This window comes from Thalassophryne amazonica, chromosome 12, assembly GCF_902500255.1.
Source record: "Thalassophryne amazonica chromosome 12, fThaAma1.1, whole genome shotgun sequence".
NCBI lineage: Eukaryota > Metazoa > Chordata > Actinopteri > Batrachoidiformes > Batrachoididae > Thalassophryne > Thalassophryne amazonica.
In genome coordinates, this window is record NC_047114.1 from 67,605,319 (window position 1) to 67,631,960 (window position 26,642).

The following is a 26,642-nucleotide window of genomic DNA, read 5'->3' on the forward strand; positions in this document are numbered from 1 at the left end:
TATTATTACATCTTATGCATCGTCTGAGAGTTTGCATTTGTGTCCAGCCACCTACTGTGTCACGCAACCACATATCCTGACATTCACGATACCTGATGGCCATATTTTGGCCTTGGATAAAAATGTAATCATGTTTACTGTCACAGGAGCACTGTGCATCAGCATCACACATCTGCCATGTGTTGGTAAAGCATTGCCATGTTTATAAGAAACATCATTTTATTCTCATTAGTATACAAACAAAGAAAACAAATGTAAAATGTAATTGGCAGCTCTACTTCCTATATCATGTACTATATATGATTTCTAAATTACTATGTTTATCAGGATGTATCCACACACAGAGATGTACAAATTGCATGAGATCCCACCATCATGACCATGCTGCCTGACAGTTCATGCAGAGGGTTTGGTCAATACATTGTGCTTGCTGAGCATGAAGCACACACACTGCAGGCCATACATCACATGTGGAAGCACACTCGCACTGTGTCACATAAGGTATATGGTTAAATTGGAAATTTGGAAAATCCATATAGCCCGTAAGAAGTCAGGGTAATTGGCCACCTGGGATTTATAGAGGGAGTGGATGAGCTTGTCGAGCAACTATCACCAGGTGGGCAGGCGATAAAATGGAAATGAGCTTCAAGACGCCAGAGCAATGGATTACGAGTATGGTGGGGTTAAAACGGCTTTCCTACTCAAGCCTAATCAAACTTACAGCATGTTAAGTCATCCCCTGACTTTTCCGTTGGCAGCCGTTGAAAGTATGTTGAAGATTTGAAAGTATAAGCCCAGGTAGCAAAAGGTGGAAAATGCAATCGAACACAGAGCAGTTGATGTACAAAAAAAAAAAAAAAACACTCATGATAAATCATGGATTTAAAAGGAGAAAGTCACAATTCTATAATAGAAAAACACTTCAAATATTGACTGCAAGAACTAAAGCTGGGGTGTGTATCTCTCCATTATGAAACAATCTGATACAGAACTAGATACTTCAGGCAAGATACTTTTTTTTATTAAGGAACCATTTGATTCAGTGCAATACAATGCAGATATTTCATGCAGATATTTACATTCTGTGATAAATTAGATGTCAAAAATGACATGGCTTACCTTCAAATACACATTTCATAAAGGCAACTTCTTCAGGTCTTTACAACTGTGTTGCAGCTTATTGATCTTGCCTCTGCTTGCATTTTGTTCACCACCACCTTCATCGCGTTTTCACTCAGAGACCAATTCAGTATTTTTATGAACACTTGCTACTTTTACAAAAACCTAAAATTCAAAGTCAGGTCTGTTTTTGATGAAAAATGACCAAGCATAGACTTTTGGTTTTTCCCTCTATTAATGATCTCTGGGAACTAACCTTGGTCCTGATACATCATTCATCATTCAAGACTTTAAATCTATGTCTGGCCAGGGTATTATTCACCTTAATGTTTGCAGTTTAATCTCTGAAATAGACATGTGAGCGCGTGCGTAAATGCAACTGACTCTGATGATGCTTTGTCTGAAACGTGGTTGGCAAAATCTGTTCACAATAAGGATGCTTGTATTGATGCTTATAATGTGCATCACTCCGATCACCTCAAAAAGGTGGCGTCCATAGTGCTAATTTAATGCTCTCAAAATCAGTGAGAAAACAACTTGAGTTTTGTGCCTGAAACACTGAAATCTTTAAAGATCACCTTGTCATGATTGGATGTTACAGACCAACATCTGTAATTAGTGATTCTTTATTTACACTGAAAGTTGTGGTCAGAATTGCAGCATAGTGAAATTGTTGTGTCTGGCTATTTGAAGGGGGACTGGCTGATGTCTGTGTCTGACGTATTTAAAACACAATGTGCCTCTGAATCTCACACAAATAATTAACTCTCCTGGAAGACCAAATCTCAAATGTCCCTAGAAATCCTCACCCATTGATTTAGTCCTGACTAATGCCCCTTTTAAGTACTCTGCTATAGGTATTTTTCCAAATGATTTGAGTGATCACTGTGTGGTAGCTCCTATCAGAGACAATAAGGCTCTTAAGTGTAATCCTCATTTTGTTGAAAGGCAGCATATGGAGGCACCTGTCGATCAGGACTTTTTTAGGCAATTTACTGTATTTTGATTGTAATACAATCATCCTTATTGATGATACTGAAACAGCCTGGACTTTCATGATAGCAGTCTTCAAATTCTAAACAGACATGTGGCTCTTTATAATCGTGATGGGATGACTAGTCGTAATAGTCGGCTACAACTACCTAACATCCAACTAGCTGACTATTTTTTATAAGTCGACTAGTTAATAAATCCATTTATTAAATTAATTTAACACAAAAGAATAGGCCTGCTGGAGCTGCCAGCACTCCCTTCACTCAGTGAAGAAAGTGTGTGAACCTTGATAGGTGAGTTAGTCAGCTGAAATGCGTAGTCCATGCCTAGTAAATGAAGGCAGGTATTGTGTTCATGCTAGTGCTGTTTTTTGTATTTGTGATTTTGTGCTTATATTTGTTAAAATGAATGTCACATTTGAGTTTCACCATGGAGATTCAAAATTGGCTTAATTCATTCAATGTCAAATTTAGTCGCAGATTAGTAGATTCATCGATGATTAATCGTACATGACTAGTCGACTAATGATTTTCATTAGTTGTACAAAGCTTAATTTATAGAATTAAGGTGCTGGAACACTCTCAAACCGGTTTCATCCACAATATGACAGAACCGCCTTGGGTGATGGGTGGCAACCACCCAGGCAGAGAACTGGTCCATCCTAAAACCTCCAAAAAAACAAACAAATGTATTTACCACAGGCAGTTGAAACGTGGATGTCCCCCGGGCCTTCTCCAGCTGCTGGGGTCCTCAACACTCTAGCGTGTACACTAGATCACGCACAGAGAAACGTGCCATGTGGCCACTTTTTTTTTAAACATCTGCAAAATAGATTTCTGTAACTACTGATATTTAAATAGATGGTTCACTATGTATAATCAATAAATTAATAATTACAGTATGTGGCTGTTTCTGGAAAATGTGAAATGCTGAATTATTTTAATGTGTTGTACTTCATCTGGGTTCTTGTTTAATTCTCTGACCCCTCTTGCACAGGAATCTATAAATGACTGTGATAACATTGTTGACGATGAGGTTCATAAAGCCATAAAACAACTGAACCCTAGAAGACTGGTTGGTTAAGATCACTTCTAACCTCTAAGCATTGGATTTTACTGCTTATGTTTGACCCCTTCTAAAAGGAGGAGACCCAACAGCGCTGAACAACTCAGGGTAATCTCGAAACGTTCAATGTTATCAAAGCATGGTAATGCCAGAGTTTTGGTTTTCCTTTTATTGCACCACAGATTGATGCCACATGTCTGTCTGTTCTTGGTTATCGCCATCTGTTGTACAGGAATGTATCTATTTATTGTCTTCATGTTTTGGAGACTGCATATCATGGATCTTTAAGGTTCATAACAAAGTGTAGATCCCACACCCATCAGTGGATACCATACTATGAATCCAACCGGCCTTCTCCTTGGCTTGACACTTGTATGCTTTTATCTATGTACCAGTCTTGATAGACTCCCCTATTATTTAGCCATGTTTCTTTCTCAAAAATCATAGCACATACTGGTTAAGGTCTCAAGATCCATCCTTACGGCTGTTTTGAAAGTACAGACTGAGTTGGGCAAAAAGATCTTCATATTTTCAGCACTGTCTGCTTGGAATACTCAATAGAATAAGCTCAAATTTAAGGATGTACTTTTAATCACCAAAAGTAAAAGAATGGTGAAGTAAATGGAGCCTGAGACTGTTGAAATTTGTTCACGCTTTCAATTGATAGTTGTATTTTCTCCATGCTGTGGTTAGATTTCACTTTGTGGTGTTACAAGTGATATTTATTAGTCTGACACTGTGTATAGTGTTTCATGTGCCATTTCTTGCAAAGCCCATAGGTTACAGTTTATTTTTATGCAATGAAATATTTCTGTAATTGTTTTCAATTAGTGTTTTGTTTTTCTATGCTGCTGTTGCATGTTTTTTTTCTACTCTATGTGCCTCACAATTTGATTTTCCATAAATTTTTTTTCCTTATTTCTGACGAGGACCACTGGCCCTGGAAAAAGAAAAAAAGGGGAAACGCTTAAAATCAAGCCAGAAATATTGATGGTGTGACTACCTCATTGAAGCCAGGTTGGGATAAGACATTAAACATGATCAAATTTGAAAATCTTCTCATCTGAAGCACCTCTACTGCAGTGAGGGTGCGTGACCCACAGTGGAGCGCATTGCAAGATTTTGTCAGTGACCTTTAAGTACAACTCGTAGCGTCTTGTTGCACCCTTAAACCTGGCCCCCATCCATCACATGTGATGGGTCATAGTCTTCAACAGCTTTGGCAGTCATGGTTACACCATCCCCCACATATACTCACAAACACTCAAACTGACAGGCTTATGGCTAGGTCAAGACCTCAGTTGACCCTCATTTCACTATTTTGTTGCTCAGTCACTCAATAAGACAGCGCTTTTCCACTCAAACCACAAGCAGCTGTCTCCATGTCAAGTGCACCCCGGTAAAGATGCCTGCGCTTATGTGATAAATCTAAGAGTGTCGGTCAAGTGGTGAAGGGAATGTTTGTTTGACAGAGAGGATACAAAATGTGTCTAGACAGTCAACATCTTAAAACAAAAAGGCAATCAGTGTCGCACCCTACTGGTATTCAGTCTTGCTCTTCCATCATTGTTCATTTTCTAGCCTCAATCCATGTAATAAGCTGCTTTTCCAAACACAGGTTTCCCATTTCTCCACAAGGTCATTAAAAAAAGAAACACACACACACACAATACAATTATTTGAGTGTGAGCCACGGCTCCAAACAAAGTCTTGTCAAAATCATCGCAAGATGCCAGAGGATATTAAAAATGAGCTTAAACTGGCTATTATGGTTATGACTTATTGATTCAGAGAGTCTGATAGGTGAACAATGCTGCATACTTTGAACAAGAGCAATCGTAGATTTCTGACGTCCATCAATTCTAATGTGGATCACCTCTGAAATTCACTGGAGTCTTCCATGCCCTGATATCTATCTGTGGTACAAATTTGTTGAGAATCCGTGAAGTAGTTTGGAGGCAATCCGTCAAAGCCAAAATAAAGAGAAATCTTGATCCAGAATCCAGATCTGGATCACCTCCAAAATTTAGTGGAGTCTTCCATCCCCTAATATCTATCTGTGGCTCACATTTGGTGAGAATCTGTGAAGTAGTTTTGACGCAATCTTTAAAAGCCTAAAAAGTGAAATATTGATCCAGAATCCAGATCCAGATCACCCCCAAAACTTAATTGTGTCTTCCATGGCCTGTGTCAAACTGATTCCAGAAAGGGCTAAGAGGGTGCAGGTTTTCTTTGTAACCACCCACTGCACCAGGTGATTTCACTGATTAACTGATTCCATCTACTCAAATCACCTGGTGCAGTGGGTGGTTACAAAGAAAACCTGCACCCTCTTGGCCCTTTCTGGAATCAGTTTGACACCTGTGTATCTGTGGTGCAAATTTGCTGAGAATCTGTGAAGTAGTTCTGATGTAATCCTTCAAAGCCTATATAAAGTGAAACTTGTTCAAGAATCCAGATCCAGATCACCTCCAAAATTTAATTGTGTTTTCCATGGCCTAATGTGTATCTGTGGTGCAAATTTGCTGAGAATCTGTGAAGTAGTTTTGATGTAATCCTTCAAAGCCTATAGAAAGTGAAAATTTTTCCAGAGTCTGGATCCAGATCACCTCCAAAATTTAACCTCTTACAACCCTAGAGTCCCCAAATTTGGGGACTTGCCCTGTTTTGGAACATTTGAACACTCATAACTAACCAATGCTGACACGGACATACACTTATTATACATCAAAATGTCAAGCGGAGTCTCCTCTACAAAAGTATCCACTTCAATCACATATCAACTAACCACAACTGAAACGCCAAGCAAATAAAGAACTAAATCAGAATTCATTTTTTGGGAAAAAAAACCCCAAAACAAAACCCTCATTTACTCCTACCAAGTATTATTTACTTTCAATGTTTTGCATTCACAACATTCCCTAGGACCTGTCTTTTAGCTGATCCAAACCTTTGCATTTTTGACCTTGTACAAGCTGAGAAATAAATCATAATGTATGGATATGTGATTTTGGTGAAATAGGCTCTAGGGCTTAAGGGGTTAATGCAGTCTTCCATGGCATAATATGTATCTGTGGTATACATTTGGTGACAATCTGTGAAGTCGTTTGGATGTAACCCTGCTAACAGTAATCCTTCAAAGCCTATACAGAGTGAAATTTGATCCGGAATCCGGATCCAGATCACCTCCAAAATTTCAGTCTTTCATTGTCTAATATCTATCTGTGGTGAAAATTTCGTCAAAATCCATGCTGTAGTTTTGAAGTAATCCTGCTAACAAACAGACAGACAAATAAATGAATAAATAAATAAATAAACAGTGATGATAGTATTATGTCCTTGGCGGACAAAAAGAAATGGTTCAACAGATATCGGCAAAAAATTAAACAAATAAATAAATAAAAACTGGAAAAGGTTTAAATATAAGTTGGGTCATCACGGTTATGGTCAAAGGCATCCAGATCATTGACATTAGCAGCCGAGTCCATCTCTGCTATTCTCTGTCATCACCACCTAATCTCTTAAGAAAGACAGAAAGCAAGGAAGAAGACAAGTGAGTCGGTTTTCTCTGCAATAAAAGAGATGGCTGAAAGATCGCATACCTCTTGTGCTTTGTTAAAAGTCTCTACGCTGAAGAGTTCTGGCCCACAGAATACTCCCCCTGATCATTAATAATCTGCCCATTCTGGCCCTGTCAGGGCCTCTCTACCAACTAAAACATGCAACTACGCCCACCACTCTAAAAAATGATTCATGGGGTTAGGTAGTTGAGCTTAAAATCAAGAGCTTTTTCAACATAAAAGAATAAGCTTGTTACACTGACTTATTTTAAAAAGTTGCTAACTTATTTTAAGAAGCTGGTCTAGCTGAAAATAAGGGATTAGTTCATTGAGCTTAAAATCAAGAGCTTTTTCAACATAAAAGAACAAGCTTGTTACATAGACTTACTTTAACAAATTGATAACTTATTTTAAGAAGCTGGTCCAGCTGAAAATATGGAAAACTATTAACTTAAATATGTATACATTGCCAACAAATTTTGTCTGGCTAAAGGCCAGACAAAATCAGCTCCACTTCCTTCATTGTCTAAGCTGAATCAGGGACTGACATTTTGCTACATACTGAGTCTTCCTGTCAGTTCGTGGCTCTTTGCCCTAAACAAAGCCGGTGAACATAGGCAGCTAGCAGATGATAAATAATTGAAAAATATAAAATTTAAATAAACGTAAAATATGTAAGTCAAAAGAAACAAAGGTTAACCTAAATGTTTTAGGGCTGAGTTTATGTAACATTTTCAAATCATGTTTAAATAGAGATGTATGTTTCTCTTTCATAAGTCAAAGAAGTTAGGTTATTGTCTGTGAGGTTGTTTTTGAAGACGTTCGAGTTTGCAGCAAGTGAAATAATGTACGACCGACCACATTAAACAGCCTGTTTCAAAACAAAAACACCGTTCATGTTCTTAGTATTATGAGCTTTTATTTTGAAAAACTGAGGCTGTTCTGTCGTAGCGGTAGCTTGAGCAAACATTACAGGCATCTCCGAATTATCCAAACCAAACATTTCTCTGCAGCATTTTCGGGATGAAGTTTACACATATTGGAAAGCTACAGGGTCACATTCTCGCTAAAACTTGATAAAGTGATATATTCAACAGCTTTCAGAGGATGTTCTACTCCTGCTTCTGTTTTTGACCTGCTATCAAGTACAGAGACTGTGGCTGTTATTAAAAAAATCAGAAGAAGGAAAAAGAAAAATTTCTAGAGTGTCACTGGGTAAGTAACTGTGTTTTCTTTATTTTGTTCATAACCGCTACTAACTGTATTAACAAATAGTGCAAGAATTTGTTTTAAAGAAAAGGATTCGTCACACGATTTTGAACTTTGCTTTTGCCCGCGCTCTCTGTTGAAGAGCCGTCCCTCGACCGTTTATTTCTAATTAGGTGACTGTCAGACTGGACATTTTCTGCTGCAAGGTTCATGTTTTTACTGTGGCTGCCGAACAAATTAATTTAGTATTATACGTTAGTTGTACCACTGCCACCGCAAAGGTAAGAGAGATATTAAGTGTTTTATTTTGTCCAAGTTTAAAGTTTGGTGAAGGTTTTGCTAGCTACAGGTGCATGGTGATAGATCGATTGTCTGTCGCAACTAAACTTGTTACAAATTATTTTAGGAGAGAAATTTCTGTTTCAACTTTATACGTGTTGGTCTGTGTCCTATGTGCAATATGTTAAGGCACTGACATTATTGTAGAAATGCCATAGAAAAGGTTTCCTTTTAGTGAGGCTGCAGTAGACCTGCGTATTTTTGTTTTGCCCTTGAGACACGTGGAATTTTCTGAAGTTATGAATCATCAAAATGTATGTGTAGTCACCACAACTTCTGTTTAACACATCCCCTTGTTCTTTTTTTTATTCAGTTTTTAAGGAAAGAAATTTCAACATATTGAGACAACAATGACAGTCCAAATGTATTTAAAATATTTATATCCTAAGACAAGGATTATTTTTGTGCAGTTGGTTGCAAGCAAATTTTTGGTTTTCCCACCTTCAATTTAGAAACACATCATAGGCAACAAGTTTTTCTAAAAGTGATACTGCATAGGCTGTATGCATTATAGCTGTGGATCTCTAAACATTCAAGCAGTTAAACAGAGCTTTGCTTAGTTTTAAACATGAATTGGTCCTGTAAATCTGCAAATTTGAAGTGTCAAGAAGAAACTGATCTTTTAAAGCATTACAGGCTTAGACATGGACATGGTGGAGAATTTCTCCCTTGCCTCTATTGGGAGTGTTGTTGCTTATTTAAAACATGGGGCAGCCTCAGAACCCATCTGTCAAGAAGCCATTCAGCCCGTGAGACAGGGACAACACAGAGAACTTCTCTCTTTTAAATATTTATGTTGCTCTTCAAACACCATCTCAACAGAAAAAGAATACTTTGAACACATTGGCCGTCATTTAAAAAAACAGGAAACCGTGTCTTGTGTTTTTGAAAATTGCTCTTTCAAAACAAACATTTATGGAACATTTGCCTCTCATAGGAGCCGGAAACACACTCATCATTCCCTGGATGACTTCAAGCCTGATCTCTTACAGAGGTATGTTAATCCTTCAAATACAGGGGAAGATACTGTTGAGGAGAATATGGAGGGTATAGTGAGTGAAGATCCTGAAGATGAAGAAATGAGAGAATTGCCTACTTAATTGAAAACAAATTAGCCACTTGCTGCTGAAAATGGAAAGCATATTCAATGTCCCACAAAGGTGTATTGATGAGTTAGTGGAAGAACTGCACTTTATTACTTCATCAGCTTCAGGTCCTATTTTAAAAGATATTTTACAGTCATGCTTAAAGAAGCATAATTGTGAGATTGATGATTTGATCATCTCAGAGATGGTGACAGAGCTATGCAAGTCTAACCCAATTACATTAGCTCTAGGACAGAATGCTCCTCTTTCCACTTCCTACAAAAGAAGAGAGTATTTCAAGGAGCATTTTTCCATGGTGGAACCTATTGAGTATCTTCCTCAGTGCTAGGGAGAAGAAAAGTTTCCAATATATACCCATTTTGAAGTCTTTACATGAGGTTTGAAGAAAAAAGAGATCCAGATTTGCTCAGACATAGCACTAAAACAGACAGCAGGTCTGAACGCTCAATATAAATCAGTTCATGATGGCATACATTTTAAAAACCAATACATTGCTCTCAGAAAACAATCCAGCCAATTTCTCTCAGTTCTGTATGTGGATGATTTTGAAGTGGTAATCCACTTGGCACATCAGAAAAAAAAACAAAATTACTGCTGTATATTGGGTTTTAGCTAATGTGCCACCATTGCCTCAATCCTCGCTGACATCAATCTACCTTGCCATTCTCTGCAAGGCTGATCATGTTAAAAAGTTTTGGCTTAGTGCTGTGTTAGAACCACTGTTAAAGGACATTGCCAGCCTAGAAGAAGAAGGACTTTACTTCCTTCACTAGGTCTACGATGTCAAAGGTACTGTATTTTGTGTTGTTGCAGATAACCTTGGAGCCCACTGTATTGGAGGGTTTGTGGAGAGCTTCTCAAGTACACACGTCTGCAGGTTCTGTCTTGGAGAAAGATCCCAATTCCAAGTGAGTGAAGTTAAGACAGGAGCATTTTGTCCTCGGACAACACAAGAGCACATGGTGCATGTTCAGACAGCGCAGAGAGATACAAGTGCATCTCATTGTTATGGAGTAAAGGGACAGTGCCCACTGACTGCTAAACTAAAATATTTCAATGTTTTATCTGGCTACCCACCTGATTTGCTTCATGATCTCTTTCAAGGTATTCTTCCCTTAGAGTTAGCACTATGTCTAAATGCCTTAATCAAAAGGAAATATTTCACACTGGATGAATTAAATAAACTAATCAAAGAGTTCCCATATAGATGGGCAGATAGAACGGATGCACCACAACCAGTTCCACTGACCTTTGCTGCAAGAAAAACTGTTGGTGGGAATGCCCATGAAAACTGGGCTTTGCTTCACCTCCTTCCCCTGATAGTAGGAGAAAGAATCCCTGAGAATGAACCAGCTTGGCTGATCCTTCTGAACCTTAAGGACATAGTTGAACTTGTCCTTTCTCCTGTTCATACAGATCTCACTATTTGTTTCCTTGACAGCAAGATTTCAGAGCATCGACACAGATTCCTGGAGGTTTTCCCTCAGGAAAGACTCATTCCAAAGCATCATTTTCTTGAACACTACCCACATCTGATAAAGGCTTTTGGTCCACTTGTGTCTTTGTGGACTATGCGCTTTGAAGCTAAGCACAGCTTTTTTAAGCGTGCGGTCAGGCATACTCTTTGCTTCCGAAACATTCTGTTGTCTCTTGCAGTGAAGCATCAGTTAATGATCGCATACCATCTACATGGCAGTAAAACTGTTCAACCTCTACAGGTAGCAAAATTGTCAACAGTGGATTTGACTGTGCTGAGGGAAGACATTAAGAAAGCAGTTGAATCAAAATTTCCTGGAGAATCATTTGTTCACATGGCAAACACAGTTTGCTACAATGGCACCAGTTACTCCACTGGTATGATCTTGGCACATGGTTCAACAGGTGGTCTGCCAGATTTTGTAGAACTGATACAGCTTGTTGTTGTAAATGGGAAGGTTGGCTTCATTGTGAAATGTTTAAATTCATGGTATATTGAGCATCTTAGAAGCTATGAGCTTGAAAACACAAGAAGTGTCAAACTCATTGAACCTAGTGAGTTGTTTGACATCTTCCCCATGGCAGCATACAGTGTTGCAGGGAAGCTCATGGTGACCCAGAAGTGCTACATTTTTGTACCATAGACGGGAACGGGGTCAGTATACCTTGTCATTTGTTTGAGTTTATAGATGAGACCTCAAAAATTGCATCATCCTTCCCTGTATATGGGGTTACTGTCTAATTCCGCAAAAAAAGTTGCTGTTTTTTTTTTTAAAGAATGTGCTTGCCCCACACTTGAGCACAAATGATAAGTTTCATTTGCAGGTGTAGTGAGTGACATTATACAACTCCTTCGATGTGTGTATTCCAATATTTTTCAAAGTGTGATATTGTTCAGTCTATAATCAAACATTAGGCAATACTAGTGTCTCAATTTACCAGAAGCATGGTATGGCTTTTAAACCCAGACCACATTAATTCTAGCTGAGAAGGAGAGGATGTTAGCTCTTGATTACTCTTGCCAAGATGGGAGGCTGTAAACGTCATCTGGAGTAGTACTTGTAAATATGAGGTCCATAATATCTTAGATGGACACAAGATGGTAGTTCTTTGTAGTTTTATTTTCATTACAATTATTCTTCAGGGCAAAAATGTCAAAGCTTTCTTCCACCCCTTGTTGTTGCCTTATTATTTAGTCAAAGTATAAGGCAATCCATAGGATTTTTGTTTTGTTGTTGTGGGTAGGGTCTATAGAAGTATACTTATGGACACAAAATTAAGACTTGGTGTGAAGTTGCATGATAACAAAATGTACAGTGTAATCCAGTACCCCCTCATGCATACTAGTTATATGATAAATGTAATGACAAGTCTAAGCTTGTTATTTATCTGGAGTAACTTTTGTTGGTCATATTGCTTCTCCCATACTGAATGATTATGGATGCGTATGAATGTATTCTATAATCCAAACTGATATGTTTTCTCTTATAGATACCCTGATGTCTCCTCAAGCCAAATTCGCATCATTCTTCAGGACCATGAAATTCGCAAACTGGACTTACCCCTGGAATCCCTGATACTGTGGATGAACTTGAGTCTTTTGTGAGAGAGAATTTGCACTTGATGGAACTTTACCTTGCTTATAAGGATGCTGACTTGGAGAGGAATATTTTTCTCTTACCTCAATAAGTGACATCAAGGACAAGGATACCATTCAGGTGGTTCCCATTGTTGAGGCTCCTACTGTTACTCTAACCTTTCTGATGTTGACAGTTCCTTTGAGAGTACATCAGGTAACCTGCACTTCCTAATTCAGAGATCTCTGTCCATCCTGCTAGGCAGCGCCTGCTCTTCTGGATCACAAGACACACTGATTCTTTCATCACTAGAACATGTAACTAGACGTACACAGCGTTGGCCCCACTGAATGTTCCAGTACCTAATTTTGCAGATGACACGGAGCTTGTGCTGGCCTCAGGAAATGAAATTTTAAGAAAGATGGAATTCAGCTCAACTTTGCCACAATCCTTACAGACATCCTTGAGAAACTGGCTGAAAGCAATATTGCTGTATGTTGCCTACCCCACAGTGCGCAGTTGTTCAGGCCGATGTTGCTGAGGCACTAATTACAGAAACCATCCTTGCCTTAAAGAACCAGGGTCATATAATGGATGCTAGCGCATGGCAACAAAGACTGAAATCTAAATGGCCAGCTATAGATCTAAATTGAGAGGGCTTGGATGTCCTGAGCTTGACGTGAACTCTCTCAAAAAGAAGCGAGCACATGAGAAGCACCCGCAAAGAATATCAAAAGCCAAAAAGGGCAGAGGTGAACTATTTACCGTCCTCACCCACAAGGAGAATCGGAAGGAACTTTGGAAAATGTAAGATTGGAGCTCCTGATGAAGTAAAGAAGAGGAGCAACTGCCTGGTCATCAGTGAGAAAATGGCAAAACATTCTCCATTCGCAGGCAGGAAGTTGTCATTCAGCACCATCAATCGTGACTTGAGAGACCGATGGCCTGGTCTTTTCGATGCAACTCAGGTTAAAATTGTTTCATAAAATGGTTTACAGTATGTGCCATGTCAGTCAATTTTCTACATTAACAAATTGTCTATTTATTTGTGTTTTATATAGATAAATGAAGAATTCAGAAGGCTCACCACTGTTGGCCTTGAGACAACATTCATGGCAAAACTGGACCAGTATACCCCGAAAATAATGGCACTGGTGTCCTCAAGAGGAGGAGCTGCAAAAATGAAGATTCAGCACATAAAGAAAATGCTGCTAGAGGTATAAATGAATGTAACACAGTTCATTTAAAATACATCAAATCACTTGATTTCTTAGGAGGTGTTGATGGGATATTTAAGTAAATATATCATAAATTAAGTCCTTTGCTGATGGCTGTCCGTTCCCTGTATGACCGGAGTCTGGTTCGCATTGCCGGCAGTAAGTCGGACCTGTTCCCAGGGCTGCCCTTTGTCACCAGTTCTGTTTATTATTTTTATGGACAGAATTTCTAGGCACAGCCAGGGGGCGGAGGGAGTCCAGTTTGGCAGCTTCAGGATCTCATCTCTGCTGTTTGTGGATAATGTGGTTCTGTTGGCTTCGTTGAACCAGGACCTTCAGCGTGCACTGGGGCAGTTTGCAGCCAAATGTGGGGCGACCAGGATGAAAATCAGCACCTCCAAATCTGAGGCCATGGTTCAACGAGATCACAGATACAAGTGGCCGAGATGAGTTACTTTCACAGGGTGACTGGGCTCCTCACCCTATCTCGAAGGGAGTGCCCAGCCACCCTGCGAAAGAAACTCATCTCAGCTGGTAAATCGAGAGCTTCGCCTTCCTGCTCAGCTCCCTCTTCACCACAACGGTCCGATACTGCGACCGCATCACTGCAGACGCTGCACCGATCCGTCTGTCAATTGTCTCGGGCATCTTTTCTGGATGCCCCCTGGACGCCTTCCTGGGAAGGCGTTCCATGCACCTCCCTTCGGGGGGAGGCCCCGGGGAAGACCTAGGATGTGCTGGAGAGACTACGTCTCTCGGCTGGCCTGGGAATGCCTTGGTGTTCCCCCGGAAGGGCTGGAGGAAGTGTTTGCGGATCGGGAAGTCTGGGCTACTCTGCTCAGACTGCTGTCCTCATGACCTGGCCCCGGATAAGCGGAAGAAAATGGATGGATGGATCATAAATTAATACATAATAGTTGTCTTTCAAATGTCTTCATAGTTATTCATTCAACACTTCCAACACAAAAGTAAATACAATGATGAATAAATATAGTTTTTGGTTTGCACATTATTTCTTTTAAGATAGATTTATTATTTTTTTATTTAATTTTCTTGTATTACAGGAAACCGTCTGTAGAAAGGAGGAGAGAAGCTGCAATCCGTAGCTTAATTGTGTACCTGAGAGAACAGGAACAGGATCTCTTCAAAGAACAGTTGGTAGGTAATCAACACTTGAACGGATAACTTAGGATTTAGCTGGGCTGTATTTAGGGATGGCAAACAGTGCACCCTGAATGATAGGAAAGAAAATCAGGATGATCAGTGATATATTCAGTAAGTTTCGTTATTGCCCTAAAGTGAAAGTAAGTTTGAACAAGCCTTTGTGAACAGTGTTTGTGTCAAAAAGTATGCCATTAAAATGGTTTGTTTTGCTTCTCAGTGGCCATCCCCAAAGCCCAGGTTTAATCCTGAAGTTGAGACACACTGTACATTCTTGTTTTTACATATGACCAAAAAAAAAACTGACATTGATTCTGACCTTCTTATGCCAGGATGGTGATGAAGTCGTGAAGATTGTGTGAGCAGAGGGTCATCTGAACCAGCCAATGCAACAGTGGTGATTGAGGGAGAAGAAGTCCTGGATGGCCTGACTGTCCCAAGAGCATGTGCCTTGCTCATGGGCTTATGTATGCACTCAACCTGTGCTATCCAAAAGAACTAAAAAGCACTTTTGAGGCATTTCAAAAGATATTCCTTGAGCTGGATGCTCTGAGAGATAGTCCCAAGGTAATGTCTCTTAAAAGTAACTGCTGTACTAAAAATAGGCTGCACTCTATTTCTGTAATGTTGGCTGTTATATTTATGTTCGTTCTTGGTACAACATACAGCACCTTATTTGCCAGGGGTTATTGATTAACACACACAGCTAAAACAATGCAGTTACAGCACAATAATTTAATTTAATGATAATTTTGAACATTTTTTATTTTTTGTACTTTTGAGGAGTTATCAATATTTAGACCTCCACTAAAATACATATAGTGGGGCAAAAAAGTATTCAGTCAATCACCAATTGCGCAAGTTCTCCCACTTAAAAAGATGAGAGAGGCCTGTAATTTGCATCATAGGTTTTCCTCAACAAGAGACAAACGAGAAAAAAAAATCCAGAAGATCACATTGTCTGATTGAACAGAAAGTTATGGACCAAATACACAGGTTTTCACTCAAAATTTCACGATATATGGCCCCATTCATTCTTTCCTTTACACGGATCACTTGGGGACACCAAGTGAATGACGCAGTGCCAGACATGTCCCCAGTACATGTCCAGGCCCGTCTGAAGTTTGCTAGAGAACATTAGGATGATCCAGAAGAGGATTGGGAGAATGTCATATGGTCAGATGAAACCACAATAGAACTTTTTGTTAAAAATAATTTGTTGTGTTTGGAGGAGAAAGAATGCTGGGTTGCATCCATAGAACACCATACCTACTGTGAAGCATGGGGGTGGAAACATCCTGCTTTGGGGCTGTTTTTCTGCAAAGGACCAGGACGACTGATCTATATAAGGGAAAGAATGAATTGGGCCATGTATCATGAAGTTTTGAGCCATAACTTTCTTTATGCACCAAATGCTTATTTTCAGCATAATTACAAATAAATTCTTTAAAATCAGACAATGTGATTTTCTGTATATTTTATTTTCCCCCTCTTTGTGTATCTCATAGTTGAGAACCTATGATGAAAATTACAGGTCTTTCTCATCTTTTTAAGTGGGACAACTTGCACAATTGGCGACTGAATAAATACTCTTTTGCCTCACTGTAGAAAAGACTAAACAGTATGTAACTACAATGCATTATAGTTTTACAACAAGCACAAACTACAATCTAGGAAGCATCAAAGCCGAATCAACATGTCTCTGAAGCCATTTCAGCAAAAACTTACTACCAAAAGGATTAAGAAAAAACTGCATCAATTTTAGCTGTGTTCTTTTTTTGGAATTTATGTGTTCAATATTCTTCACTGAGAACAAGTATTGCCATGATGTATTTTTTTCCAAACACCAGCAACATTCTATTATGCATTCCTTTTTGCATGACTGTTATTTTTACTTGTTCTTTAATATGCAGAGAGTGAGTCATTTAATTTAGTTCAGGAGAGCAGTCATCCAAATCTCAATAATTTGAATTTGTGTGTGTGTTTCATAGCAAACAAGAGTTTGCTGTGCATTTATAGATCTTCCACGTTTATTTGATGGCAAACAGTTGGACAAGTTGGCTTTTTCTTTTCTTTTTTTTTTTTTGATAATAAACAAGTTTGACCATTAAACTGACTGAATTATATTAATGTTTATAAATCAATGGTATTGATATGAAATTGAGGGGAAAACTGATATTTGTGATGATAAATGCTAAACAAATGAGCTAGAATAGCTTCAATTAAGTAAATTGACAACTTAATTTACGATTAGCCATTTTATTAAAATGAAGTTGGTTCACCTTAATTTGACATGACCATTTTATTAAAATGAAGTTGGTTCACCTTAATTTAACATTAACCATTTTATTAAGTTTATGTTGGTTCACCTTAATTTAACATTAACCATTTTATTAAATTTAAGTTGGTTCACCTTAATTTAACATTAACCATTTTATTAAGTTTATGTTGGTTCACCTTAATTTAACATTAACCATTTTATTAAATTTAAGTTGGTTCACCTTAATTTAACATTAACCATTTTATTGAATTTAAGTTGGTTCACCTTAATTTAACATTAACCATTTTATTGAATTTAAGCTGGTTATCCTTAAATAACTTTTTCTAAAATTAAAATTCTTGTTGGATTTACTGAAAGATTTTAGTTGGAATTTCGTAAAATGATCAATGCAAATTGTTACCTTAATTGAATTAAGCTGAACCATTATATTCTTTTTTAGAGTGCACCCACTCAAATGCTTAAATTCACATGCACACCACTCTCCTGAAGTTTTCCCTGCCTCTGCGCTCCTCGCCAAATACGATTCATCTTGACACAGGTGTCCTCTAAACCCACTAATGCAACTACATCTGACGCTGCAGAAACCTCCAATGAACAATACCTAAACCCCTTAAGGAAAATATCCTCCAATTAGACTACCTTAGAAAACCAGTTAGGCAACACATATTATTTGAATGTATCTGATTATAGTTAAACGAGGACTAGAAAAACTTAAAATGGCATTATACAAACAGGATAAAAGAAAAATACGACTGCCTTTTCATGTTCAACACTTTTGTGCACATGCACAAAACAGATTTCTCATTACACTGCTCGCCCGTGAAACAACTGTGAATATTGCTGCCGCTGAAGAGGCAACACCACTGGAGGCTGCAACAGAGACATCTCCACTCAGCAGGCATACTTGTCTGGAGGATGCAAGCACAACATGTTCTTCAGAGCCCATCTCACCAATACTTATGCCTGGATACTGTATTATTTTCCCCAGCCAATTCGCTATCCATTTACAACTGGTTAGACCAGGACAATGCAGTCCACCCAGTGCAATGAAACACTGCCAGAGCACCAGCATATATACGAGGTCTATTAGATAATAAACCGACCCTTTTATTTTTTTTTTAACTATATGGATTTGAATGACGTGCGATTACACCAATCATGCTTGAACCCTCGTGCGCATGCGTGAGTTTTTTCACGGGTGTCAGTGACGTCATTTCCCTGTGGGCAGGCCTTGAGTGAGATGTGGTCCCGCCCTCTCGGCTGAATTCCTTTGTTTCACACGCTGCCGAGACGGAGCGCGTTGCTTTATCAAAATTTTTTCTGGACCTGTGAGGAATATCCGAGTGGACACTATTCGAGAAATTAAGCTGTTTTCGGTGAAAAGTTTAACGGCTGATGAGAGATTATGGGGTGTTTCTGTCGGTGTAAGGACTTCCCACGGAGCAGGACGTCGCGCAGCTCTTCCAGGCGCCGTCGTCGGCCTGTTTCGAGCTGAAAACATCCTAATTTAAGGCTTAATTCACCCAGGACGTCGTGAGAGAACAGAGAAGATTCAGAAGAGGCCGGCATGAGGACTTTATGCGGACATTCCACTGTTTAAGGACGTTTTTTAATGAAAGATGTGTGCGCAAATTCGCCGAGTCGTTTCCGTGACGACTCGGCGAATCTGTGTGCGCCACGACAGGAAAAACACCTCCGTGTTGAAAACCATTTGTAAAATTCAGGCGGCTTTTGATGGCTTTCAACAAGTGAGTAACTGAGAAGTTGTTTAACAGCTTGGGCATGTTCCAACTTGTCCGTTAAGGTTTCCAACGGAGGTGTTTTTCCTGTCGCGACCCCCCGCGGTCGGGTCCGGCCCGACATGCGACTCTGCCCACACGTTCTTTCATTACAAAATGTCCGTTAACAATGGAATGTCCGAATAAACTCCTCATGCCGACTTCTTCTGAAAGTTCTCTGTTCTCTGACGACTTACTGGGTCAACAGAGCCTGAAATGTGGAAGTTTTCAACTTGAAACGGTGAGACGCTGCCGCCTCGAAGCGCAGATCGCCGTCAGGCACCGTGGGCTGTCCTTACGGTGACAGTACCAGACAAAAATCTCTCATCAGCCGTTAAAATTTTTACCGAAAATCAGCTGAATTTATCGAATGGTGTCCATTCAGTTGTGCCTTACAGTTTTGAAAAAATTTTTCTCAAAGAAAGCAGCAGTCTCTGAGCCATTCCTAAACAATGAAAAAAATCGACGAGAGGGTGGGCGACTCCTCACTCAAAGACTGCCCACAGGCGAATGACGTAACCGACAGGCATGAAAAACCTCTCGCATGCCCACGAGGGTTCAAGCATGTCTGATGTAATCACACGTGATTCAAATCCATATGGTTTTTGAAAAAAATAATAAGGTCGGATACTTTTCTAATAGACCTCGTATTATATATTGGACCAGCAGTTACAAGGTGTGTGAAATCACAGAGAAATATTAAGCTATAAGGTGTCCATCAGACAACCATCAGAACCAAAGTTTTAGTTTCTGGTTAAAAAGTAAATTAGTGCTGAATACTTAATGCAAAATGGTCACACCAATTTAGCCTCTGTTGTTTCAACAGATCCTCCATTTGATTTCCTTGACTAGTAATCACTGCCGGCAAGCGAAAGCAGGATGCCCCGTTGTGTGTGGCTTCCCTATTTCCCCAAGCTACAACTACACAGAATGTATCATAGAAACATGAAAGAAAATAAAAGGTGATGACTTGTTGGGTGCACTCTTGCTTTGTTTATGTAATCCAATATGGGTGTGCTGTTTGACCTCCATGCCATGGTATCTTCACAACTAATCTCTCCATGCTACCGTTCACATTAAAGTTAAAACTGTTTTAAAAACAACCACAAAATCCACATAGGCATAATTTGCAATCAGTTGTTAAACAATACTGTATAGTAGTGTTGTAACAAATCAATGTTTTTCTATGATAAGTATGGAACATCCTCTCGTGGTTGCTACTGTGTGCAGGAAAGTGGTAAAAGGATTTAGTGATGTAATTTTTTTTTTTTTTTTTTTACATTTTAAATGGTTTTACTCTGGACAGGAACATGGGTATTTTCAATAATACTGAACTTTTGTGACATTTTTAGATTCAACTAACTTGTACATCACCATGCTAGCCAGCTCAGTCAGATTAAAATAGTAATAAAAAAATAAAGTGGCAAAATAAAGCACATCTTGCTGGACAGTAATCGTCTCAACTGCTCAGGTTAGCTGTCTCAGCTGCTAAAGTCAATTCACGCTGATCACCACAATACAAATTCTGTCTGCATACAGGCCCAGTCACATGGCACAGAATGATAGCTGAACAAAGGAAAAAAAGTCACAAAGTCACAAATTGTCAAAAAAAAAAAGGTGGATGAATGATCCTGCACTTCTCCCATCACAGAAAAACCTGTGTATCAACAGTGCATAAAGGAACGAACCAAAGCCAAAACTAACAAAAGAAAAATGAAGCAAACTCTGACCTTGGTGCTTTAAACAAAATCAAAACAAAACATTCATGATGATTCTGTGTGTGTGCACACCGCCATTCCAGCCGTTTGAGACTGGAACAGCTGTGCGCATATGCGTGTTCCAGCCACAAACGGCTGGAATGTGCACACAACTGTTTAGTGCATGTGCATAGGGGCCCAAATCACAGCCTACGGGATCCAAATCACAACATAGGGGCCCTCTATGCTCAACTGTGCTGGCAAAAATGCTGGAGATGGTCAAGTTAAACAATGAGCATTGAGGGAGAGAGAGTATATTAACCCGTGGAGTCGACTGACATGCCAGGGCGTAAAAAGTCACATGACCTAATTAAGCGGATGTAGCAAAGAATCTGCTCCACTCTGAGTGTCTGTTTGAATGTGTTTTGAACGTGTGGAATTCAACCTCCACACCACTTTTTAAATTGTGTTAATAGGCCAAGTATAACTTGAATTATGATTAATAATTTACACTAGGTTTTTTTGGGATAATATTCTCATATTCCCTGCATGTTTTGCAGGAACCTGCAGCAAAAAGGACTCATTTCCTTATTCTGCTGGAGGAGTGAGAGGGCTGGAATGAAATACAACTCCCTCAACTGCAGCAGGAGAGAGGGATGTTACCATTGGTGGAAAACCAATCAAAATAATCAATTCCACGTGTGTTCGATGACAACCCACAGGGGGTGGGTGTGTGTGTGCGCGCGTTTTGCGAATGGGACTTGTCTTCTGTGTTTCTCTGTCTGTGACAGCAAACAAGTAAAAAAAGAAAATACAAAGTTTTCTTTATCATTGGTCTAAAATATATTTCCAAATAAACAATGATCCCTAATCCATGTAATTTGGTTGCTGAGAGGAGAGAAGTGCCATTTCATGTGGAGTGAAAACCAAACAGCAATCAGTTTTGAAAGTTGTGTGTCATTTTCCATGCTTGGAGTGTGTTTTAGTGTGTGTGGTGCAGTGTTTTAGCATGTGTGGTTAGTGTGTGGTGTAGTTATTGTATTTATTTAGTGGATCAAAATAATCAGGCATCTTGGAACATCGTGTCAAGTCTCTCTTTTTTTTGAACTGCATGAAGACGATCAAAACGCAGCACACGTCATCAGAGTCTGAACCACAGCGTGATCAATCTGATGATGAAGTGGACTTTATTGTTCTAGTCTGGATGAACGAGAGCACGTGGATTCACTGATCTATATGCACACAGATCTGCACAGTGGATCGGACCAGACAACAGCACTTTAAAAGTCAGGACCTGATTGATCAGGTCATCTGATGATCACACCAACAGCGAAGGTGCTGTTAAAGAGTCACAGCGCTTATTCAAGTTTGATCAGCAAAAAAAAAAAACAGGTTTAATATTTTGCATCCTCCTCACGTAGGCCTCAGCATACTGCTGTGTAGAGAGCAAAAACTGGGCATAGAGCTGCTTAAACTTGGCGTAGAGCTGCATAACTCAGCATAGATGATACACCACAATACGCAATTCTACGTTGGCCCTGGTGTGAAAGGGGCTTTACTCCAAACAAGGGTATTGGCGGTGCTGGAGTCAATCCCAGCAGTCATTGGGCATGAGGCAGGATACACCCTGGACAGGATGCTGGTCTGTCACAGGGTGGACCATGTTTTGTATATACTCAATTTATTTTTGCCAGCCAGAGGAATTAACAAATTATTTTTGTTGTTAACTTAAAATTGTTAAATTAATATAATTTATAATTCTGACATTTTATTGGAGATGTAGAATATCAATTTTCTCTGGAATAAAAATATTTAATGTATGCAATTAATACATCATTAAACCTTACTTCTGGCCCTAGGCCCACAATCCATCTTAAATTAATGAACTTTCAAAGGGGATGATTATGACACCTCTGCTCTCAATATACAATATGTACTGTATAAAATTACAAGCATTTTGAAATGAGCTTCCTTGTTGGGTCCTTTCATTTCCAAGGCATAGATCTGGTGGTCACTGTGGCTTGTTTTAAAAGGAGTCATCAGGAGATGACATAACCCCCGGTCCCCACAAAGCAGTAATATAAAGTGTCAATGACAACAGTAGACAGATAATATTTTGAATATCTCGCTGTGACCTTGAAATTGACCCTAAGGTCACCATAATCGACGGGTTTCGGGGGATCACCAAAGTACACTCTTATGCTAAATATTAATGAAATTGGTCAACTGGTTGTTGAGATATAGCACGAACAAGCAAAAATCTTCAGACAGATGGATGGACGGACATGCTGATCACTATATCCCCTGTATTTCATACTGGGGAGATAAAAATCTAATGAATACAGTTATTTAAATGCCCTTTCAGAGACACTGGTAAAATATTTCTACATATACATCACTATAATCCTGCAGGGAAAAAATGTTAGCGAAACTGAATCAACCAACAGAGGGCATAACAGCTGTAACTCAGGAATAAAAAACAACTGTCAGACAAACAAAATAAATATGGCTCTATATGCATGACACACAATACCATACTGCATTAAGGGACAATAAGTCTGCAAACAGAGCATGAATCTGGCCATTAATTCACAGTAGGTATGGATGCTCTGTTAAAATGAAGCTCTGTGTGTGTTTTTATGAGTCCTAACAACCAGCACACAATTTAGCAGACAGCCTACACCCCTGGGCAGGCTGTTACCATGGTAACCTTACAGACAGTATTTTTTTTTTTTTGGCCCACACTTTCCCTTTGAACAGCCGGCCAATGACAGACCAGCCGACTGGGCAATCTGGCTGAGTGAAAGTGCATGCACGAGCACTGCGCATTTGTTGTGTGATTGCACACCTACACATGTACGTATATGTCTGTGCTCTTTATATATATACATATAAAGACATTCAGACAGAGGTGTGGTCTGAGAGGAGCAGAGGAATCTGAAAGAGAAGGTGAGGAGACACTGGTATTCCATGAAACTCCACTGTGCCAATCCATCCCTGGCTGGTAAGGTATTACAGAAAGCCATCCTTCGAAACTATCACCGCTCAGCGGGCAGTAACATGTGCTTGCACTACAGTCTACATTGTAATCAAAACCTAACAGCAGACTGACCAGGCTGAGTGCCCAGTGCCAACTACCTGGGAAAAAAAAGGGGAGAGAGAGAAAGACACAGAGACAGACTTATACGATTAAGGATGAAATCAGTCAACTGAAGTAATCCAATAATGTGAATTTCTTTGAAACTGATTGCAGTATGGTACAACCTGCATACAGAACCAGCAAAAGTAAAGAGACAAAGTCAGAAAATACACTCATTGAAGGATTAATCTGAATTAGCATGCTCCCAGAAAGCGTACATCTGCCAAAGTACAACAATCTTCTGCTAAATCATGAAAAATGTTAACTAAAGATAATTGTAGAGTCACGTGTGGTCAAAAATTTAATCAATACATCCTTGACCGAAGGCCTATCTCACTGTGAAATTTCACTGAACCTTTTCATGAGTGACTCATATGTATGTCCTGCTTCATGAGATATCTCGGAAACTGTTGGAATGTAATTTTGATGTCAAATTATCTGCAACATGCCTAATTCTGCAGATTCTAATCTATTATAATGTAATATTTAATCATTCAGTTGTATTTTGTCTCACTGTTGGCTTATTTTTCACTGCAACTGACAGTTTTGCACATGTCTAAAAATAGCCCGACCATGACAAGTATCTAAAAAAAGAAAAAAAAAAATCTTCTGTGCAGTGTAACACAGCTCTAATGCCAAAAATCATAATATAAGAAAAAAGTATATTGAAGTTGTTAAAAAATGGACCAGGCTGCAATTCAGTCAAAGATTTGCTGAATTTTTGTGATGTGATTGTCACAGCACATACATTGTCCCTTTAATAATAATGCAATTTTGAACTATCTCCATTGTCACCTTAGACTTTGTGATTTTTTTTTTTTTCCCTGACATAAGTGTCTAGTTTGAGCGGTTTAGGGGACATCAAACAATGATGGCTGATGTCTACACTGCCATCACTGAATCATCTCCTCCTCCATCACCATCTGGTACACTGCTGTCCCTGCTAAGGACAGGAGCAGACTGCAGCGTATCATCCATGCAGCGATGATCAACTGCAATCTGCCATCCCTACAGGACCTGTACACCCCCAGGGCCCTGAGGAGAGCATAGAAGATAGTGGCCAATCCCTCTCACCTAGGACACATACTTTTTGTCACCCTCCCCTCTGGTAGACGGCTGCGGTCCATCAGGACTAAAACGTCAAGACACAAAAACAGCTTCTTTCCGCCCGCAGCTAGACTTATAAATAATGCCAGAGATCCCCATTCCCCCCCCCCCCCCACTCTCACAAAGTACAAATTGATCATCCCGGCACTGAAAGGTACTGTACATCTGCATGCCTTGCACAGCCCCATTCCAGTATGTTAGATTTATTTGACAGTGAACATAGTTTTGCCCATTTGTTTATTTGACTCCTTCACTTCTTACAGAAGTATTTTTCCTTTTATTTTTACTGTTGTTTATGCACCAATGACACCACATCAAATTCTTTGTATGTGAGAACTTACTTGGGAATAAATTTGATTCAGATTCTGTGGTGACCCTGAATCACCAGGGGCAGCCGAAAGATGAGCAACAACAATAAATTCTGAGATGCATTCTGCGGTTTAAAGGATGAAAAAGTGAACCCATGTTTGCAAGTTTGAGCCAACTCAACATTTTCCCTGAAAATGTCTTTTGTAAACCTTAGCTCTGATGCATTTCAGCTACAATTCAGCTAAATTGTTGCAAGTACAGATATAATCAAAACGAAAAAAAAAAAATCACAGGTGAATATCAGTCTTTCATATCTTGGTGATGTCATGGAGAATTTCAACTTCAAGTTCAAGCTGTCATTTCTATACACAGGGTAGATGGGAACAAAATGTTTCTCACAGCCTAAGGTGCAAACATAGAATCTAAAAACAAAATATCAAACACACAAAATATACAAAAATAACAGATGTCTTGCACAGGATAAAGTGTGATTACAGACAAAAAGGAAACTATGAACTTGCTGGCACTTAAAGTGTGATGTGCACACCGGTATGTAAATGTAGCTGTCCAGTGGCAGTCAAAAAATATCAGACCAGCTGTTCAGCTTTGCCTAAAAGCACCAAATATGGTGCACATGCTGACTAATGTCTTTACATCTGGAAATTGAGCCCTCTGGAACTTTGCCCAGGAGATTCATGCCAGCCATTTTTGAAAATGGGTACCATTCAGTGTTGCAGTTATACGGGATGTATCATTATCATTAGATTTGCCTTTCCAAAACTAGTTGGTTGCCTCAAACCATTAGGTAAGATGGATAACTGGTTCATGGCAGTAATTTTGTCCAAAACAATCAATATTATGGCCAACTTGGCAGCCATTTCTCAGGAACTGTGGTGGCGTGGCACGGCAGGCGGGTGGACACCCATGCAGACTCATGACTCAGATGAGAGATTAGAAAAAAGGTTTAATCAAAAACAGGTTGATGTCGGTACACAGGATGACAATCAGACAGGCGGAGGTACAGACAGTCGTGAGGCGGAGATGTGGTCAGTAAATGAGCGGAGTTCCAGCATGAGCAAACAGATTCACAGGAGGTGGCAAAAACGAGGTCAGAAAACAAGCGAGGTTCAGGTACGGAGAAGCAGGTTAACAGGCTGAGACAAAAAGCACAGTCAAAAATAAGCGAGGGTTGTACACGGCAAGGAGCGAAGACAAAGCAAGAGAGGCTTGGAATGAGGCAGGATGCACAATATGAACAAACTAGCACTGAACAACGGAACACATGGGGTTTAAATACAGAGGGTAATCAGGGCGTTAAGTGAAACAGGTGCAGGGAAAAAGGCGTGGCCGACCGCGACAGGAGACAAGAGTGGAGTGACAGGTGGGCATATCAAACAGTAAATGTGACAGTGACAAGACAAATCCCAAACACCTAAGAAATAAAGATACCAAAAATGCAACTGTGAAAGGAACTCAGAATTAACAAATGCAAGAACTGCAAAAGAACAG

The 26,642-nt window shown here is 39.4% G+C and overlaps 1 protein-coding gene and 2 long non-coding RNA genes across 9 annotated transcripts in view; 2 read left to right on the forward strand and 1 right to left on the reverse strand.

Annotated features, from left to right (window-relative positions):
- The window catches only part of LOC117521852 (ephrin type-B receptor 1-B), a 667,735-nt gene that overhangs the window by 315,477 nt on the left and 325,616 nt on the right, over positions 1-26,642 (reverse strand). The window lies entirely within an intron of this gene.
- LOC117521854 overlaps positions 1-26,642 on the forward strand; it is a 29,310-nt gene that overhangs the window by 560 nt on the left and 2,108 nt on the right. Inside the window, exons 1-3 of one of the 6 annotated variants that reach the window (XR_004564077.1) lie at positions 242-254; positions 6,507-6,512; positions 15,796-15,903. This is a non-coding gene — a long non-coding RNA (uncharacterized LOC117521854). Of the gene's footprint in view, positions 1-241; positions 255-3,465; positions 3,479-4,968; positions 4,972-6,239; positions 6,251-6,506; positions 6,513-12,112; positions 12,124-14,346; positions 14,578-14,811; positions 14,816-15,795; positions 15,904-26,642 lie in introns of those variants that run through there. The other 5 variants (XR_004564076.1, XR_004564075.1, XR_004564078.1 and 2 more) reach the window with 5 other exon arrangements.
- On the forward strand, positions 13,271-13,619 carry LOC117521853. The gene is made up of 2 exons (XR_004564074.1): positions 13,271-13,412; positions 13,506-13,619. It is a non-coding gene; the product is annotated as an uncharacterized LOC117521853 (long non-coding RNA).